The sequence below is a fragment of the Eulemur rufifrons genome, chromosome 15 (assembly GCF_041146395.1).
Source record: "Eulemur rufifrons isolate Redbay chromosome 15, OSU_ERuf_1, whole genome shotgun sequence".
NCBI lineage: Eukaryota > Metazoa > Chordata > Mammalia > Primates > Lemuridae > Eulemur > Eulemur rufifrons.
In genome coordinates this window covers 109,490,076-109,509,787 of record NC_090997.1, presented here as the reverse complement: position 1 = coordinate 109,509,787, position 19,712 = coordinate 109,490,076, and the positions used below count along the sequence as shown (strand labels likewise).

Sequence of the window (19,712 nt, the reverse complement as noted above, 5' to 3'; positions counted from 1 at the left end):
AGTAGATGTCATCTTGCATGCTTCAGTAAATGATGTATGTTTGTTTGAACTCTTACCCTTCTGTAAGCCCCCCTCCTTTTTCTTTTTAGGGTTGTTCAGATAGTGTATAACAGGGGCATTCATACCCTTTGGCATACCTTAATTGAGACACTAATTGGAGCGAACTAAGAATTTTAACATTTGTCATAGAAGTATCAAATGCTTCTCTAACTTGCCTACTTAAAGCCCTAACCTTCTAATGTCAGATTGTCTTTATCTTCCTTGTCTTTCAATTGAATTCTACACAGAGACCATCATTACATTTAAGCAAAGAGGATGTGTCTTCAAAAAAAAAAAATGGAGAAAATAGTCTTATCCTTGATAGTTAAAACTTTTCACTGTTTGCAAACCTTAACTTGGATTTAATATTTAATTTTTTTTACAGGGTGATAAGGGTTTTTTTGTTCGTTTGGCTTTTCTTTCCTTTGTCATTAGAGAAGTAACATGGCAAAATGATGAAGAGCACAGACTTTGAGACGCAACAGCTCAGGTTTGAGTCTCACCTCTGTCCTTTACTAGCAGAGTGACCTTGGGCAAATCACTTTAACTTGCCATGCCTTGTCTCAGTTTCCGTATATGAAAAACAAGGGGGATAGTATTGCAGCAAACTCATAGGGTTATTGTGAAGATTAGATGAGTTACCATTTTTAAAGCACTTGAAACAGTGTCTGGCTCATAATGAGCACTGCAAAGATAGGTTAACACAAGTTGAGCTCCTTACAATACATTATTTCAAGTTGATTTAGGAAACACGGATCCTCAACCTGTAGTCTCAATAAACGTATTTCCGTACTGTGTTCTGATATAGGCTGTCTTGTGTTCCCAGTGACAGTCTAATCTTAAGAATTCTTTCTAAATTTATTTGTTTATTCTTCATTCTAGTAGGAGAAGGAACATGTGTAATGCATGCCCATCACTATTTTTTAAAAGCTGCCAGTATAAAAGTTTCAGTATAAAAGTTTCCTATTGGAAATGGTAGTTTTAGTATTTGGATCTCATGTACCATGTATCTTAGGTTTTGAAACCTCATGTGCCCACAGCATGGATTTAAGTGAAATTCATAGATAATCTAAAACCTCATTCTTCATTGATTTTGACTGTTGTTTCCTATGATAGAAGTTAGACAGTTTCTGTTTTTAGTTTGCTTTGTTTCTGCTTTGCTTTTCCCGGTGTGCTCTTATTATTATTTTTTTATAAGTCATATTAAGAATAGAAGGAAGCAGAAAATGGGCTGTCACATACATAGAAGGTACTCAAAATGGTTTATGAGTCAAATCTAATTCAGGAAAATAGTAATTAAACTAATGTGGAAAGGGATGAGATCTGAAATTATGGTATGACATACTCACATACGATATGCCTTGTCTTATTAATTTGTATTTAACTCTCATAGCATACATCTGAATCTCTGCTTTTGCACATTAGTTATCTCAGAATGTTGGAAAATAAGCATTCGTTACAATTCTGAGAGCTTGTTTCTCTGAAGCAATTTTAATGTTTTTTATCATGACTCAATCTTTGATGAATAATACAAATATCTGAAATACACATTGTGAGAGTTCTTATTTTAACCATTGGTTTTAAATTAATATTTTCCCCCATATCTGTCACCTTGTCTGTAATTGTTTCAGGTTATATGTTTTATATTTGTTTGAGGCAGACTTTCTGAATAAAGAAAATTTCTTTGTCACCTCTTCATTTGATCATCCTTAATCCCTTACCAACATTTTTACTGGGAATTTTCACAAGAAGTAAAAAGTAATGGATTTGAGTTCAATGTCTATTTGTATCTCTCACGTATTAAGTTTGAGTTATTTACTGGGAGTGCCACTGTCACATTTCAAAACAAGTATAAATCTGCTTTGGCACGGAGACTCTGTGCAGAGGTTGCACTGCAGGTTATCAGTGTTTTGCCCCCCAGTAGTCTTGGTTTTTGAAATGTTTTGGTGTCTATGATTTTATAACACAGATTAGTTACAATAATATGTATTAATATCATGTATTGTCCATCTACTGTATATCAGCCACTGTGCAATTATTTACATACATTATCTCACTTAAAACCCTTACGTATTATCTTAAAAGCATAGCAGTCCTCCTTTAAGTTATAGAAGGTTCACCTCCTTGTAGCACACCCCTCATCCCAACCCATTGCATGACAAACAGAAAAACACACACAGAAGACAAGTGGGTGAATCAGATGTTTTGAGAGAGAATGTGATCCGTGTCACATGAAAGTTTGAGAATCCCTGGAATAAGAGGTAAATGATAGAAATGAAGATAATGGGAGAGAGATAAGACTCTAAATCTAAATACTGAATAAAATAGTCTTTTTGAGTAATCATGGCTTAACTTTAATTTTTAAAACATATAAAGAAATGAAATATTGCTTTAAAGAAAGAGTGTATGTGTGCATAGGTACCTGCTGTTATGCTTTTTCTGTAGGAAATTCATAAAAAGTTACTTAGTTTCTATTGTGAAAATGCTATACGAGCTTTAATATCAAAATTAGTTACAAATGGAAAGAAATAGTCTATAACATAAAAATTATTTGGACTTTTCTTACTATTTATGTAATCCATTACATACTTTAGGAGGGAAACTTAGGAAATTAGACATTTAACTCAATTCAACAAATAATCTAATTAGATATTTAGTTAATCTTTTTTGTATATTTTCTATTTCAGAGTAGTATTCTGATTTTTAACTCAGGTTTCTTTTAAGGGAAATTTAGCATCTTGGAATATATTTTCACAATTAAGGTGCATGGTAAGATCTTTTAAATGTGTTTGATCAGATAGCAATAGAAATACCCTTATGTGAAAACACTGAAGCAATTTATTCACACTATTAAATCATTGTAAAGTTGCATTTGCACTGGGTATGTGGCAGATTTCAGTTAAAGTTGGTAACATCAGCAATTGTCCAGACTGTTTGCTCCATAAATGGCTAAAAGTTTGTCTACCTTTATGTAAAATTAAAAAGAGAAATGATGAAGGTAATAGAATACTGTTGCATCAGAGTTTTGAAGGAGTTATATAGACTGTTATCTATATGTTCCTCAGAAATGAGAGTGATACATTTCCAGATCACATTATCTTATATGTTAGTGGGAAAATGTGTTGCTGAAAACTGGTACACAAAGTTTTATTTTTTAAACTGAATAATAAATATAGTAGGTAAGCTAGTTTTATTTTAAATAAATGCTTTTATAGTTCAAGTTACTTCATAATTAAATCTGTTTCATAAAATCACATTGAAATTGCATTTTTTGTACAAGTAGAATATATGCAATTTTAATGTCTTAACTTCATTTATTAATAGATTGTTATTTATTGAAACTCTGCTGTGTGCCATACACTTGCTAGGTGCTGAGGTGAACAAGATAAGAGAGTTCTTGCCATTGCGGAGTTTATAGTTCAGAGTAACGCAATTACTGAAGGAAGCACAATAAAGTGTAACAGAAGAGAGTAAGTCCAGGGTACTGTGGAACAGACACTGAAATAAGATACATTGTATTTGAGTTAAAATTACTTGTGAGGTGTTAGCACTGATGATTTAAACTTTATTCTAATTTGTAACTTTCCTACTGTATTAACCACCTGAGGGATTTTAAAAGCAACTTACATTTTTCTTTTCTTTTTTTTTTGGCTAGAGTGCCCGGGCATCAGCCTAGCTCACAGCAACCTCAAATTCCTGGGCTCAAGCAAACCTGCTGCTTTAGCCTCCTGAGTAGCTGGGACTACAGGTATGTGCCACCATGCCCGGCTAATTTTTTCTATATATTTTTAGTTGTCCAGCTAATTTCTTTCTATCTTTAGTAGAGCCAGGGTCTCGCTCTTGCTCAGCTGGTCTCGAACCCCAGACCTCTAGCAATCTGCCCATCTCAGCCTCCCAGAGTGCTAGGATTAAGGCATGAGCCACCACTCCTGGCCTAAAAGCAACTTTCTTATGTTAATTTTTTACAGTACTCTGTTATAAAGTAGACCTGTATTAAATATCAAACATATATTATGTTCTCCAGATATTATCTGGGCATTTAAGTGAAAGATAGACCCATGTAAAGGTTTTCAGTGTTGGTTTTTTTTTTTTTTTTTTTTTTTCCTGGTTTGGTCAGCTTGTATGTTAAGTAAATGTAAAATATAATTTAAAGAATGTAGGTTCTTAGTTTAAGCATTTATCATATGGACATAAAAGCAAGATATACAAATATTTTTCAATGGATTTCTGTTGCGAGCTTGTCACATTAATTCTCATAAGTGGGATTAAAAATACTACTTAAAAAAATTTAGTTAGATGCTATGGTTTATAGCAAGAGAATCTGACTTACATACATTTTAATTTGACTATGCACATTAGATCACTTAGCAAGTCCACTTTGCAAGCAGTTTCTAGCAAGCTAGGATTTATCACAAACAATGCCTGTGGCACTACCATTTCTTTTTTAAGATGTCTATCATTGAGCATCTTCTATACTAGGCAGTGTACATTTTCCATTTAGTCTTCACGACAGCATCATGAGGGGAATGTTGTTATGATTTTATAATAAAGGAAGACACACAGTTAAATTGCTGGTACCCAAGTTCACACAGACATAATCAAATTGGTTTCAATCCATGGGTATGACTACCAAACCTGTAGTATGTTACGCTATTCTGTCTCCCTAAGACCCATCAACCTCTTGGGTCTTTGTACTGATATGCCTTCATGTTCCCAATGTACCTTTATAAGTCTCCAAAAGTATGTAATATTAACAGAATATAAAAACTATGCTCATTCTACCTACAAAAGCAGGAGGTGGAAAGGCAGGGATATTAGGAAACTCCTGGTAATCAAAACATTCCATATATAAAGTTCTGGTTAATTCCAATTTCACTGGTGATGATAGCTGGCAATCAAAGAACAAGTGTGGATAATTGGCTCATTTTCTTGCTGTCACTATGGTAGCTCACGTTATAAAGATAACTTGAGGCAGGAGCAGTGGAGGTCGGGAGACCTATGATCTTTATTTTAATACTTATGTAATGGAGAAAAATGTTTGAAAACACTTGAATTAACTCCAAAATTAAAGCATTCTTGTCTTCAAAGGGGAAGTCATTGTCTTGAGGAATCTTTTAACATACCTTCTCCTGGATAAGTTCAATTTACATTGAAATAGCTAATTTCTTGAAAGCTGCGGTAAATGCTAAGGCTTCAGAATTCCATTAGGTGTGCACTGTCATCTAAAATAAAATACCATTTCATGAGAAGCATGTGGTAAGAAAGTAACAGATCAAATGAGTTATAGCATCCACAGATCCAGATCATCCTGACAGCCATCCACAGTAATGTTCCAGTGGGTTATTAAATATGATTTTCTCATATGTGATAGCTATGGAAAGATTTTAGAAAAAAATTTTTTTAAGGAAGGCTAAGTATAGAGAAGCTCTCTCTACTTGAAAGCTATTATGAATTTTTTAGTTTTCTCTTTTTGTAGATTCTTGATTTACCTGCTTATTGTTTTTCTATCTCAAAAGTGCATCTGAAAAATGCTGTTTGAGAGAGCAAGTCCTTAATTTTCAATTGAATTTTGACATGGGGCCCTTCCCCAATTAATATAAAATATGCTTATTTTAACTGCCTGGTCAAAAAATAAGAATAATTTATTTGGGATTTCCATTGATGGCAAATTTAATAGGTATTGGGAGGAGGTGTATTTACCATTAGAGATGTTATCTTTTTAAATTATAGACAATATAAAGTCTAAAGTAAATTTTTTTCTACTGTACTTATAATTTATCATTTCTCTAATATGTTTGGAAATATCAAGTTTAATATCATTTAATATCAACATACCTGAAACATTTCTTTTGAAATACCTACTTATTTACCACTCTTCACATATATGTTCTACACAATCTTAAGAAGCCTCTTACTTGTGATTAATATTCATGTTGGTTTGTTTCAGGCAAGAAACTGCCATTTGAATCATTTGAAAGTTTTTATTTTTTTTAAGGACTATTCAAATAAAACTAGTTTTAGTCCCAGTTACATTCAAGTGACTTAAAAGCCAAACGATGAGCAGTCTAATATAAAGTTGGACTTTCTCTTGGTTCACCTGCATTTTTAGACAAATCTTGATGAAAAATGTACTATTGTAAGCCTTAATTACAGTAGTATTTGTACCATATTGTTTTAAATGAATTATTTGGGATTTTAGGTGACGGTGCTACACAAGTCACATTAGGAAGAAACAATATTTACCATGCTGGTTCTCAATCATGAGTGAGCATCTAAATTGCTTTTTAAATTTTTAAAAAAAACATTCGGCCGGGCGCGGTGGCTCACGCCTGTAATCCTAGCACTCTGGGAGGCCGAGGCGGGTGGATCGCTCAAGGTCAGGAGTTCAAGACCAGCCTGAGCGAGACCCCGTCTCTACTAAAAATAGAAAGACATTATATGGACAACTAAAAATCTATATATAGAAAAAATTAGCCGGGCATAGTGGCGCATGCCTGTAGTCCCAGCTACTTGGGAGGCTGAGGCAGTAGGATCGCTTAAGCCGAGGAGTCTGAGGTTGCTGTGAGCTAAGCTGACGCCACGGCACTCACTCTAGCCTGGGCAACAAAGTGAGACTCTGTCTCAACAAAAAAAAAAAAACAAAAAAAAACAAAAAAAAAACATTGAACCAGAATCTCTGGGGATGGATCTAAGCTCTAAGTTTTAAAAGTTACACTTTTTTAAATGTTTCACATTTCACGTTTTTTATTTTTCTAAGTGGTAACCAATTTATTCACACTATTAGATCATTGTAAAGTTGCATTTGCACTGGGTATGTGGCAGACTTCAGTTAAAGTTGGTAACATCAGCAATTGTCCAGACTGTTTGCTCCATAAATGGCTAAAAGTTTGTCTACCTTTTTGTAAAATTAAAAAGAGAAATGATGCAGGTAATAGAATACTGTTGGATCAGAGTTTTGAAGGAGTCACATTGACTGTTATCTATATGTTCTTCAGAAATGAGAGTGATACATTTCCAGATCACATTATCTTATATGTTAGTTGGAAAATGTGTGTTGCTGAAAACTTGTACACAAAGTTTTATTTTTTAAACTGAATAAGTATAGTAGGTAAGCTAGTTTTATTTTAAATAAGTGCTTTTACAGTTCAAGTTACTTCATAATTAAATCTGTTTCATAAAATCACATTAAAATTGCATTTTTTGTACAAGTAGAATATATGCAATTTTAATGTCTTAACTTCATTTATTAATAGATTGTTATTTATTGAAACTCTGATGTGTGCCATACACTTGCTAGGTGCTGAGGTGAACAAGATAAGAGAGTTCTTGCCATTGCGGAGTTTATAGTTCAGAGTAACGCAATTACTGAAGGAAGCACAATAAAGTGTAACAGAAGAGAGTAAGTCCAGGGTACTGTGGAACAGAAGCTGAAATAAGATACATTGTATTTGAGTTAAAATTACTTGTGAGGTGTTAGCACTGATGATTTAAACTTTATTCTAATTTGTAACTTTCCTACTGTATTAACCACCTGAGGGATTTTAAAAGCAACTTACATTTTTCTTTTCTTTTTTTATGGCTAGAGTGCCCTGGCATCAGCCTAGCTCACAGCAACCTCAAATTCCTGGGCTCAAGCAAACCTGCTGCTTTAGCCTCCTGATTAGCTGAGATTACAGGTATGTGCCACTATGCCCAGCTAAATTTTTCTATATATTTTTAGTTGTCCAGCTAATTTCTTTGAATCTTTAGTAGAGCCAGGGTCTCGCTCTTGGTCAGGCTGGTCTCGAACCCCAGACCTCAAGAAATCTGCCCATCTCAGCCTCCTAGAGTGCTAGGATTAAGGCATGAGCCACCATGCCTTGGGTACAGGGATGCTGGTTTTTATGGCTGGCTTCAGAGAAGGACTGGTACAAGAGGCAGGAACACAAGGCAAGGTCAGAACATTTTTGCTTCTGAAGCCTTCGTTTTCAGTTAGTTTTCTGAATCCCAAATCCACATCAGATCACCTGACTGTAGACTAGGAGGAGGGGGGGAAGCTTTCAGCACCAATCCTCAGCACCTCAAACAATGATACAAAGCTAGTAACATGGCTTTTGCACGAGGATCAAGATTAGGCTGCTTTGAAAACAATCTAAATGGTCTCAAAACAATTTGGGGGTGCGTGTGTGTACACTTGAGTACATGCAATATTTATAAAGAGTAAGACTGTTTTGAGATTCTCTGGATTGTAACCATCATTCACTTTTTATCTTAAAGTAAATTGCTACAGAGAAATTACTAATTTAGAAACTTTTTCCCAGGGCCCAAACTTGGTTAGAGCAGCATAATGTACACATGACCGGCTAGCTTGTAAAGAGTGGGACAAAAATGGAGGAGACCAAGGGAAAACTGAAGCTTTCAATTTAAGCTCTTCTGACCGCAACTTCTAGGACAACTCTGAGTCCCTAACGGTACAGTTAAGATTAGATGACCGTGCTTTTAGAAACACCTTCTGTGTACCTCTCTATAGACACTGAGTCAGTGGACATAAACTGTATCTGCAGTTAGGGTCACAAGAGCAAAACCGCAATATTTTCATGCACCTTTCACCAGTAAGTGGCATCAAGATCTCCAGGTAGCCTCTCAATTGTAGATACCGTAAACGATGAGTGATGTGGACATCAATAGGAAAAGTTAGCACGTTTCAGAGTAGCCAGAAAAGAAGAGAGAGAAATAGCTCAAGACACTTGAACTCTAGAGCGGTAGGTCGAGCGTTTCAGCTCTGAATTTTCCTTGATGTCATTTACCCTGTCGTAAAAACTCGTGCACAAGCATTAGCTCTATAACCAGCTGGAGCCCCAGAAACACCTGGCAGGCCTTTGAATCTTTTCATTTACAGAACTACTTGCAAGTAGGGGTACCACACACCAACTGGGGTGCCCCCTGGGGGTCATTCTCCCTTGTCTTTCCTCGATTTTAAAGGATGTCCCATTTTCTCTTTGAAAGAAGCAACCGAACTGTCCTACAGGGTTGGGTGTCGTGGATCAGAGTGTGCTGCTTGTGGGCGGGGCTCCTCAAGGTCTCACCACTGAGTCGCTCCCACCCTCTTAGGTGTCTCAGGTTTCTCTCTCGGAGGTCTAGTACCTGGGAGAGGGCTCCAAACGCCGAGTGATCAGCTCTTATATGCGTTTCCTGGACGAGCCTTCTTTTAGTTAACGTACGTGTGTGTGTGCGCGTGTGTGTGTGTGTTCCCGTGCGTGTGTGTGTGTGTGGGGGGGCTGGGGTTCCGGTTCTGTACGGGGCCACTCGCGCCTCGGGGAATCGCCTCAGGCAACTCCCACTCGGGACCCCCATCACCCGGGGCTGCCAAGGCTGGGAGGAGTAAGATGCCCCTTCTCTTCGGAGCTGAGGAACTCAGTCTCTAATTTATCTACCAACAAGACAGTTCGGTTTCCTCTTTCAAAAATGCACAGCAAAGCCGATTTAGATTAATTTTAGGATAAAAAGACAATGGAGAAGACCCTTTAGGATGTACCTCCAAATCTAAGTTAGGATCCCAAACAACAATTCCTAGGAAAAGAACCAGCTCAGAGTAAACCGAGACCATCAACCAAAAAGGGAGCTCAGGACGACCCACCAGTTCCACCAGTGGAGAAGCTCGGAGTCGGGGTCGATGAGTGATGTGGACATCAATAGGAAAAGTCAGCACGTTTCAGAGTAGCCAGAAAAGAAGAGAGAGAAATAGCTCAAGACACTTGAACTCTAGAGCGGTAGGTCGAGCGTTTCAGCTCTGAATTTTCCTTGATGTCATTTGCCCTGTCGTAAAAACTTGTGCACAAGCATTAGCTCTATAACCAGCTGGAGCCCCAGAAACACCTGGCAGGCCTTTGAATCTTTTCATTTACAGAACTACTTGCAAGTAGGGGTACCACACACCAACTGGGGTGCCCCCTGGGGGTCATTCTCCCTTGTCTTTCCTCGATTTTAAAGGATGTCCCATTTTCTCTTTGAAAGAAGCAACCGAACTGTCCTACAGGGTTGGGTGTCGTGGATCAGAGTGTGCTGCTTGTGGGCGGGGCTCCTCAAGGTCTCACCACTGAGTCGCTCCCACCCTCTTAGGTGTCTCAGGTTTCTCTCTCGGAGGTCTAGTACCTGGGAGAGGGCTCCAAACGCCGAGTGATCAGCTCTTATATGCGTTTCCTGGACGAGCCTTCTTTTAATTAACGTACGTGTGTGTGTGCGCGTGTGTGTGTGTGTGTGTGTTCCCGTGCGTGTGTGTGTGTGTGGGGGGGCTGGGGTTCCGGTTCTGTATGGGGCCACTCGCGCCTCGGGGAATCGCCTCAGGCAACTCCCACTCGGGACCCCCGTCACCCGGGGCTGCCAAGGCTGGGAGGAGTAAGATGCCCCTTCTCTTCGGAGCTGAGGAACTCAGTCTCTAATTTATCTACCAACAAGACAGTTCGGTTTCCTCTTTCAAAAATGCACAGCAAAGCCGATTTAGATTAATTTTAGGATAAAAAGACAATGGAGAAGACCCTTTAGGATGCACCTCCAAATCTAAGTTAGGATCCCAAACAACAATTCCTAGGAAAAGAACCAGCTCAGAGTAAACCGAGACCATCAACCAAAAAGGGAGCTCAGGACGACCCACCAGTTCCACCAGTGGAGAAGCTCGGAGTCGGGGGTGGGGTTTGGCCCCCCCAAAAGGGCCACGACGGGACCCGGCACCGAGTTCGGGCTGCTCCTTCGGTGGTCCTGAGTCTTCTCTGAGCCCCACGCCCGGACACCAACCTTGTCAAGGGAAAAGAAACCAAACTCTGTAACATAGGTTTTTTTTTTTTTTTTTTTTTTTTTTTTTGTTGAGACAGAGTCTCACTTTGTTGCCCAGGCTAGAGTGAGTGCCGTGGCGTCAGCTTAGCTCACAGCAACCTCAAACTCCTGGGCTCAAGCGATCCTACTGCCTCAGCCTCCCGAGTAGCTGGGACTACAGGCATGCGCCACTATGCCCGGCTAATTTTTTCTATATAGATTTTTTTAGGTGTCCATATAATGTCTTTCTATTTTTAGTAGAGACGGGGTCTCGCTCAGGCTGGTCTTGAACTCCTGACCTTGAGCGATCCACCCGCCTCGGCCTCCCAGAGTGCTAGGATTACAGGCGTGAGCCACCGCGCCCGGCCTGTAACATAGTTTTAAAGAGATTTCATCTGAGCCAAATTTGAGGCTCATGACCCGGAGCCACGCCCAAGGGGCCTTGAGCAAGTGGACTCGCTGTGGCTGCTATGGTATAGTTTGGTTTTATACCTTTCAGGGAGACAGGGCTTACAGGGAAAGTCCTAAACCAATACGTGGGAGGCATACATTGGTTTGGCCCGAAGAGGTGGGCCCTCTCCAAGCCGGGGCTTGCAGGCTATAGGCGGCGCTGGTGGCGGGGGCGTGTGTGTGTGCTCGCGTGCGTGGAGATGAGCCTCAAAATGTTATTTTAGTTCACAAGTCCCGTCACCCCCCCCCCCCGCCCATTTGGCCAAGATATGTCAGAGGGACGGCATCTGTGGCCAAACTTTTATGACCTTTAACTTTTATATCCACTTAATTTTTAATGACCATTGACATACTGAAGTGTAGAGTAGTTCCAAAGATCAGTGAATTAGACAAAATCATCTTTTCACGTCCCAAAACAGAATTTATTGACATCACAGGGATCAAAGTGTCTCTGGTCCCCGAAGGCTGGGAGCAAAGGGCCCCCAAAAGGTGCCCGTAAAGACCTGTTGAGAATTTGCTGCCGTGAAGGTTACTAGCAGAAAGGATTAAAACTTATACATGGACACCTTCAGAAGGAACAGTCACAGGTGCAGGGGAAGCTGTCCATTTTTTATGTTTAAAGCATGGACAGTCCAGTAGAAATGACTGGACCAAAAGGGGGTGCGCTAATTCTAAGGGGCCGAGTGGCAGAACCAGCAAGACTTTTATATTGAGATTCCGCTTGGCCTCTCTCCAGTGTGCTTTCCTCCCTTGTGGGTTGCAGGGCGGCAAGGCCCTTTCTGGAACGGGGTTTTACGGTAAAACAAAGCGGGTCAGATAATGACTTCATGGGCATTTTACGTAGACTCACTTTAGGATCTAAGGCTAGCCTTCAGGAAAAAAAAAAGGGGTTCTGGGCTGTGCGAGCCTCCTTGGGTACAGGGATGCTGGTTTTTATGGCTGGCTTCAGGGAAGGATTGGTACAAGAGGCAGGCACACAAGGCAAGGTCAGAACATTTTTGCTTCTGAAGCCTTTGTTTTCAGTTAGTTTTCTGAATCCCACATCAACATCAGATCACCTGACTGTAGACTAGGAGGAGGGGGGGAAGCTTTCAGCGCCAATCCTCAGCACCTCAAACAACGATACAAAGCTAGTAACATGGCTTTTGCACGAGGATCAAGATTAGGCTGCTTTCAAAACAATCTAAATGGTCTCAAAACAATTTGGGGGTGTGTGTGTGTACACTTGAGTACATGCAATATTTATAAAGAGTAAGACTGTTTTTTTTTTTTGTTTGTTTGTTTGTTTTTTTTTTTGAGACAGAGTCTCACTCTGTTGCCCAGGCTAGAGTGAGTGTCGTGGCGTCAGCCTAGCTCACAGCAACCTCAAACTCCTGAGCTCAAGCGATCCTCCTGTCTCAGCCTCCCAAGTGGCTGGGACTACAGGCATGCGCCACCATGCCCGGCTAATTTTTTCTATATATATTTTTAGCTGTCCATATAATTTCTTTCTATTTTTAGTAGAGGTGGGGTCTCGCTCTTGCTCAGGCTGGTCTCGAACTCCTGAGCTCAAACGATCCGCCCACCTCGGCCTCCCAGAGTGCTAGGATTACAGGCGTGAGCCACCACGCCCGGCCAAGAGTAAGACTGTTTTGAGATTCTCTGGATTGTAACCATCATTCACTTTTTATCTTAAAGTAAATTACTACAGAGAAATTACTAATTTAGAAACTTTTTCCCTAGGCCCAAACTTGGTTAGAGCAGCATAATGTACGCATGACCGGCTAGCTTGTAAAGAGTGGGACAAAAATGGAGGAGACCAAGGGAAAACTGAAGCTTTCAATTTAAGCTCTCCTGACCGCAACTTCTAGGACAACTCTGAGTCCCTAACGGTACGGTTAAGATTAGATGACAGTGCATTTAGAAACACCTCCTGTGTACCTCTCTATAGACACTGAGTGAGTGGAAGTAAACTGTATCTGCAGGTAGGGTCACAAGAGCAAAACCGCAATATTTTCATGCACCTTTCACCAGTAAGTGGCATCAGGATCTCCAGGTAGCCTCTCAATTGTAGATACCGTAAACGATGAGTGATGTGGACATCAATAGGAAAAGTCAGCACGTTTCAGAGTAGCCAGAAAAGAAGAGAGAGAAATAGCTCAAGACACTTGAACTCTAGAGCGGTAGGTCGAGCGTTTCAGCTCTGAATTTTCCTTGATGTCATTTGCCCTGTCGTAAAAACTTGTGCACAAGCATTAGCTCTATAACCAGCTGGAGCCCCAGAAACACCTGGCAGGCCTTTGAATCTTTTCATTTACAGAACTACTTGCAAGTAGGGGTACCACACACCAACTGGGGTGCCCCCTGGGGGTCATTCTCCCTTGTCTTTCCTCGATTTTAAAGGATGTCCCATTTTCTCTTTGAAAGAAGCAACCGAACTGTCCTACAGGGTTGGGTGTCGTGGATCAGAGTGTGCTGCTTGTGGGCGGGGCTCCTCAAGGTCTCACCACTGAGTCGCTCCCACCCTCTTAGGTGTCTCAGGTTTCTCTCTCGGAGGTCTAGTACCTGGGAGAGGGCTCCAAACACCGAGTGATCAGCTCTTATATGCGTTTCCTGGACGAGCCTTCTTTTAGTTAACGTACGTGTGTGTGTGCGCGTGTGTGTGTGTGTTCCCGTGCGTGTGTGTGTGTGGGGGGGGGCTGGGGTTCCGGTTCTGTATGGGGCCACTCGCGCCTCGGGGAATCGCCTCAGGCAACTCCCACTCGGGACCCCCGTCACCCGGGGCTGCCAAGGCTGGGAGGAGTAAGATGCCCCTTCTCTTCGGAGCTGAGGAACTCAGTCTCTAATTTATCTACCAACAAGACAGTTCGGTTTCCTCTTTCAAAAATGCACAGCAAAGCCGATTTAGATTAATTTTAGGATAAAAAGACAATGGAGAAGACCCTTTAGGATGCACCTCCAAATCTAAGTTAGGATCCCAAACAACAATTCCTAGGAAAAGAACCAGCTCAGAGTAAACCGAGACCATCAACCAAAAAGGGAGCTCAGGACGACCCACCAGTTCCACCAGTGGAGAAGCTCGGAGTCGGGGGTGGGGTTTGGCCCCCCCAAAAGGGCCACGACGGGACCCGGCGCCGAGTTCGGGCTGCTCCTTCGGTGGTCCTGAGTCTTCTCTGAGCCCCACGCCTGGGCCCCAACCTTGTCAAGGGAAAAGAAACCAAACTCTGTAACATAGTTTTAAATAGATTTAATGAGCCAAATGTGAGGCTCATGACCTGGAGCCACGCCCAAGGGGCCTTGAGCAAGTGGACTCGCTGTGGCTGCTATGGTATAGTTTGGGTTTATACCTTTCAGGGAGACAGGGCTTACAGGGAAAGTCATAAACCAATACGTGGGAGGCATACAGTGGTTTGGCCAGAAGAGGTGGGCCCTCTCCAAGCTGGGGCTTGCAGGCTATAGGCGGCGCTGGTGGCGGGGGCGTGTGTGTGTGCGTGCGTGCGTGCGTGTGAGGTGAGCCTCAAAATGTTATTTTAGTTCACAAGTCCCATCCCCCCCCCGCTCCTTTTGGCCTAGATATGTGAGAGAGACGGCATCTGTGGCCAAACTTTTATGACCTTTATCTTTTATATCCACTTAATTTTTATTGACCATTGACATACTGAAGTGTAGAGTAGTTCCAAAGATCAGTGAATTAGACAAAATCATCTTTTCACGTCCCAAAACAGAATTTATTGACATCACAGGGATCAAAGTGTCTCTGGTCCCCGAAGGCTGGGAGCAAAGGGCCCCCAAAAGGTGCCCGTAAAGACCTGTTGAGAATTTGCTGCCGTGAAGGTTACTAGCAGAAAGGATTAAAACTTATACATGGACACCTTCAGAAGGAACAGTCACAGGTGCAGGGGAAGCTGTCCATTTTTTATGTTTAAAGCATGGACAGTCCAGTAGAAATGACTGGACCAAAAGGGGGTGCGCTAATTCTAAGGGGCCGAGTGGCAGAACCAGCAAGACTTTTATATTGAGATTCCGCTTGGCCTCTCTCCAGTGTGCCTTCCTCCCTTCTGGGTTGCAGGGCGGCAAGGCCCTTTCTGGCACGGGGTTTTACGGTAAAACAAAGCGGGTCAGATAATGACTTCATGGGCATTTTACGTAGACTCACTTTAGGATCTAAGGCTAGCCTTCAGGAAAAAAAAAAGGGGTTCTGGGCTGTGCGAGCCTCCTTGGGTACAGGGATGCTGGTTTTTATGGCTGGCTTCAGGGAAGGATTGGTACAAGAGGCAGTCACACAAGGCAAGGTCAGAACATTTTTGCTCCTGAAGCCTTTGTTTTCAGTTAGTTTTCTGAATCCCACATCAACATCAGATCACCTGACTGTAGACTAAGAGGAGGGGGGGAAACTTTCAGCAATCCTCTGCACCTCAAACAATGATACAAATCTAGTCACATGGCTTTTGCATGAGGATCAAGATTAGGCTGCTTTGAAAACAATCTAAATGGTCTCAAAACAATTTCGGGGGGGGGGTGTGTACACTTGAGTACATGCAATATTTATAAAGAGTAAGCTGCTTTGAGATTCTCTGGATTGTAACCATCATTCACTTTTTATCTTAAGGTAAATTACTACAGAGAAATTACTAATTTAGCAACTTTTTCCCTAGGCCCAAACTTGGTTAGAGCAGCATAATGTACGCATGACCGGCTAGCTTGTAAAGAGTGGGACTAAAATGGATGAGACCAAGGGAAAACTGAAGCTTTCAATTTAAGCTCTCCTGACCTCAACTTCTAGGACAAGTCTCAGTCCCTAACGGTACGGTTAAGATTAGATGACAGTGCGTTTAGAAACACCTTCTGTGTACCTCTCTATAGACACTGAATCAATGGAAGTAAACTGAATCTGCAGTTACGGTCACAAGAGCAAAACCACAATATTTTCATACACCTTTCACCAGTAAGTGGCATCAGGATCTCCAGGTAGCCTCTCAATTGTAGATACCGTAAACGATGAGTGATGTGGACATCAATAGGAAAAGTTAGGAAGTTTCAGAGTAGCCAGAAAAGAAGAGAGAGATATAGCTGGAGACCCTTCAACTCTAGTGCAGTAATGAGCACAGGCTTCCATTTTAAGTCACCAGCTATAGTAGCTTCTCAGAAGAGTCAGCCTGTCCTTTGCAGCAAGGCATTGACTTTTCCAGCTATGAAAGTCTCAGATGGTATCCCCTAACAGAAGACTATGTCTTCTACATTAAAAATCTGTTGTTTAGTGTATCACTCTTCATGAATTATCCTAGCTAAATGTTATGGATAACTTGCTACAGCTTATCCATCATCACTTGCTCCTTCACCTTGCACTTTTATGATATGGAGATGGCTTTGTTACTTAAGGCTCATGCACCAACTTGTAGCTTCATACTTTTCTTCTGCAGCTTCCTCACCTCTCTGCCTTCATGGAATTCAAGAGAGGAGCCTTCTCTAAATTAGGTTTTGGCTGAAGGGAATGTTGTAGCTGGGGTGATCTATCCAGAGCACACAAACTTTCTCTATATCAGCAATAAAGCTGTTTTGCTTTTTTGTCATTCATGTGTTCACTAGAGTGGCACTTTGCATTTCCTTGAAGAACTCTCCCTTTGCAGCCACAGCTGGGCTAACTGGTGTGGGGGGCCTAGCTTTCCCTGAGTTTTGAAATGTCTTCCTCATTTTTTGTAGAGATGGAGCCTGTCTACCTTGCCCATGCTGGTCTCAAAACTCCTGGCCTCAAGTGATCCTTCTGCCTCAGCTTCCTGAAGTGCTAGGATTACAGGTGTGAGCCACTGTGCCCACTGGCCATGATTTTGATTATATGTTATTTATAAAATAAGCTAACAAGTACAAAATTGTTGGCATAAATAATTTGAGGCCTAAAATGATATTCTTTTCCTCCATAGAAGTCTTACTTTCATTTCTTCCAGGTGCCGGGGAGAACTCATGACCCAAGATCATCTCAATCTGATTTAGGGACTAAATTTTGAAGCTGAGTTACAGCCCTTCTGGGGAACATGTATTTCTAGTTCAAACTTGTTCTCCTCAAGTACAGCCCACTGGGGTCCAAACTCCCATGCTGAGAATTTACCAAGACCCCATGCCCCTGGCTTCAATGCTATCAAAATGGCCCATGCACTCCTAGCTTCCCCTCTGCAAATAATACTGGGGGAGAGTACCCCCAAACACTGGGCATACTTTGAGACCCCTCTTTGTACTCTTATCCAGTAAGTCATCATTATCTTGATAGCTCATCCATGCCTTCAAGCAGATTTTTTTTTTTAATATTTATTCAGGTTTTCTAGTTGTTCTCAGTGGACAGTTGGCTTCAGTCATCTGCACACCTATAACCGGAAATAGAAGTCTCTCCTATGTTGTAAAAAGGTATTGTATATGTTCACTGGTGGTCGTTTTAAAATATATAAACAAGTTCTTTGATATGCCTTTCTTTAAGAGGTGGGGTTAAATTTCCCTCCCCTTGAGTATGAGTTGCATGTAGTGACCTTCATCTAATAGAATGTGGCCAAATGATGGATTGTGACTCCTGAGGGTGGGTCAGAGCAGCTTCCCTCTTGCTCTCTTGCTCAGGGGAGGCCAGCTGCCACAGTGTAAAGGGATTCAAAGAGTCCTGTGGAGAGGCCCATGCAGTAAGGCATTGAGGCCTCTTGCCAACAGCCATGTGAATGAGCCGTCTTAGGAGACCCTCCAGGCTCAGTGTGGCCTCTGGATGACTACGGTCCAGGCCAACTTCTTTACTGCAACATGAAAGACTCTGAACGCAAACTACCCAGTTAAGCCAGCCTTGAATCTTAATCTGCAAACTGTGAGATGACGAATGTTAAACCAAGCAATTTTGGGGTAAATGGTTTTATATTAATAGTAATATGTTTTTTTTGTTTTTTGTTTTTTTTTTTTTTTGAGACGGAGTCTCGCTTTGTTGCCCGGGCTAGAGTGAGTGCCGTGGCGTCAGTCTAGCTCACAGCAACCTCAAACTCCTGGGCTTAAGCGATCCTACTGCCTCAGCCTCCCGAGTAGCTGGGACTACAGGCATGCGCCACCATGCCCGGCTAATTTTTTGTATATATATATTTTAGTTGTCCATATAATTTCTTTCTATTTTTAGTAGAGACGGGGTCTCGCTCTTGCTCAGGCTGGTCTCGAACTCCTGACCTCGAGCGATCCACCCGCCTCGGCCTCCCAGAGTGCTAGGATTACAGGCGTGAGCCACCGCGCCCGGCCTTTGTTTTTAAATTTTATATTTTATTATTTGTAATTTAATATTCATTTTATGTGAAAAAAGAAATCAATAGCTTAAAATTTTAAAGTAATATTTAAATAAAAAAGAATATGTTGTATGATCTCTGCTTCCAGTTAGGAATAAAAACAAAGAGTTTTTCAGAACGGATGAAGTCATTTCCACAATAGTATTAACAGATAAGCCATTCAGAAACCCTTTAGGATTTATTCTTACTTCCTGAAGAGCTTCTATAATATGGTCTCTATGCAAAGTGAAAACATACATGAGCATTTGTCTTTTCCAAAGTAACACAATCTGACTATAGCTAAGTTATTGAATGGAACTATGCTTTTACATAAAAAGCTTAAAACCAATTAAAATATAATTTTAGTTCTTACCTGCTGACTTCTGGATGTAGTTCAGCCAGTCACTTCCTGATCTTGGTGAAGCTACGCAAGTTCAATGTATTTGGAAGTATAAATCTAAAAGGTGCATCAGGTAATAATGTAGCAGATTCAATTTGTTTACAATTCTTGACACCCTAAATAAGCATTTTAAAAGTTTTCTTAAAACCATGACATAGTGATAATCCAGCTTATTCAATTAAAATAAATTTTAAAATTATAAATGAAATAAATTGCTCTGAAATTTTTACTTTAAGATTATTTATACCAAGTAAATTTACTTCAGTGGTGTTCAGGGCCATGTATTAAGAAAACATGCCCAACATAATTTTTTATAGTAATGATAAAGTCTATGAGACTATGTCTAAATCAGCCTTCCTCAACTGGGATTCTTCCTCTGAACCCCAGAACAGAGCAAAAGGTGTAACTATTTTCTCAACCCTCCCAAAGACAGGACATAACCAACCCACCTGATAAAGGTTGGTCTGAAGAGTAATTATAAATATTCTATATTTTATTTACTAAATACTTTATGTAATGAACACAAACTACATGCCCAGAATTGTATCACTGGTTATGAGGGGAGGGGGGACTAGTAATATAAAGTGCAGCCTCCTTCACTTGTGAAAGATAAAATTAAAATGATCAATTAGTTACCAATAACCATGCAAATAGACTATAAATGGTGTGAAACCACTGTAAATCCTGCAAAAATTCAACAAAGGAAGGGCTCAGACTTTAAATCCTAGATGAAAAGTCAGGGCAAAATACATAAAATATTAGCTCTGTCACACCAGAATATT

At 40.9% G+C, this 19,712-nt stretch overlaps 1 long non-coding RNA gene across 1 annotated transcript; it reads right to left on the bottom strand.

The window, feature by feature from the left end:
- Positions 1-5,153: 5,153 nt before the first annotated feature.
- On the bottom strand, positions 5,154-19,042 carry LOC138395396 (uncharacterized). Its single transcript, XR_011235540.1, has 3 exons — positions 18,904-19,042; positions 17,467-17,612; positions 5,154-5,261 (listed from the first exon to the last, which is right to left on the bottom strand). It is a non-coding gene; the product is annotated as an uncharacterized lncRNA (long non-coding RNA).
- Between the last annotated feature and the right edge of the window lie 670 nt (positions 19,043-19,712).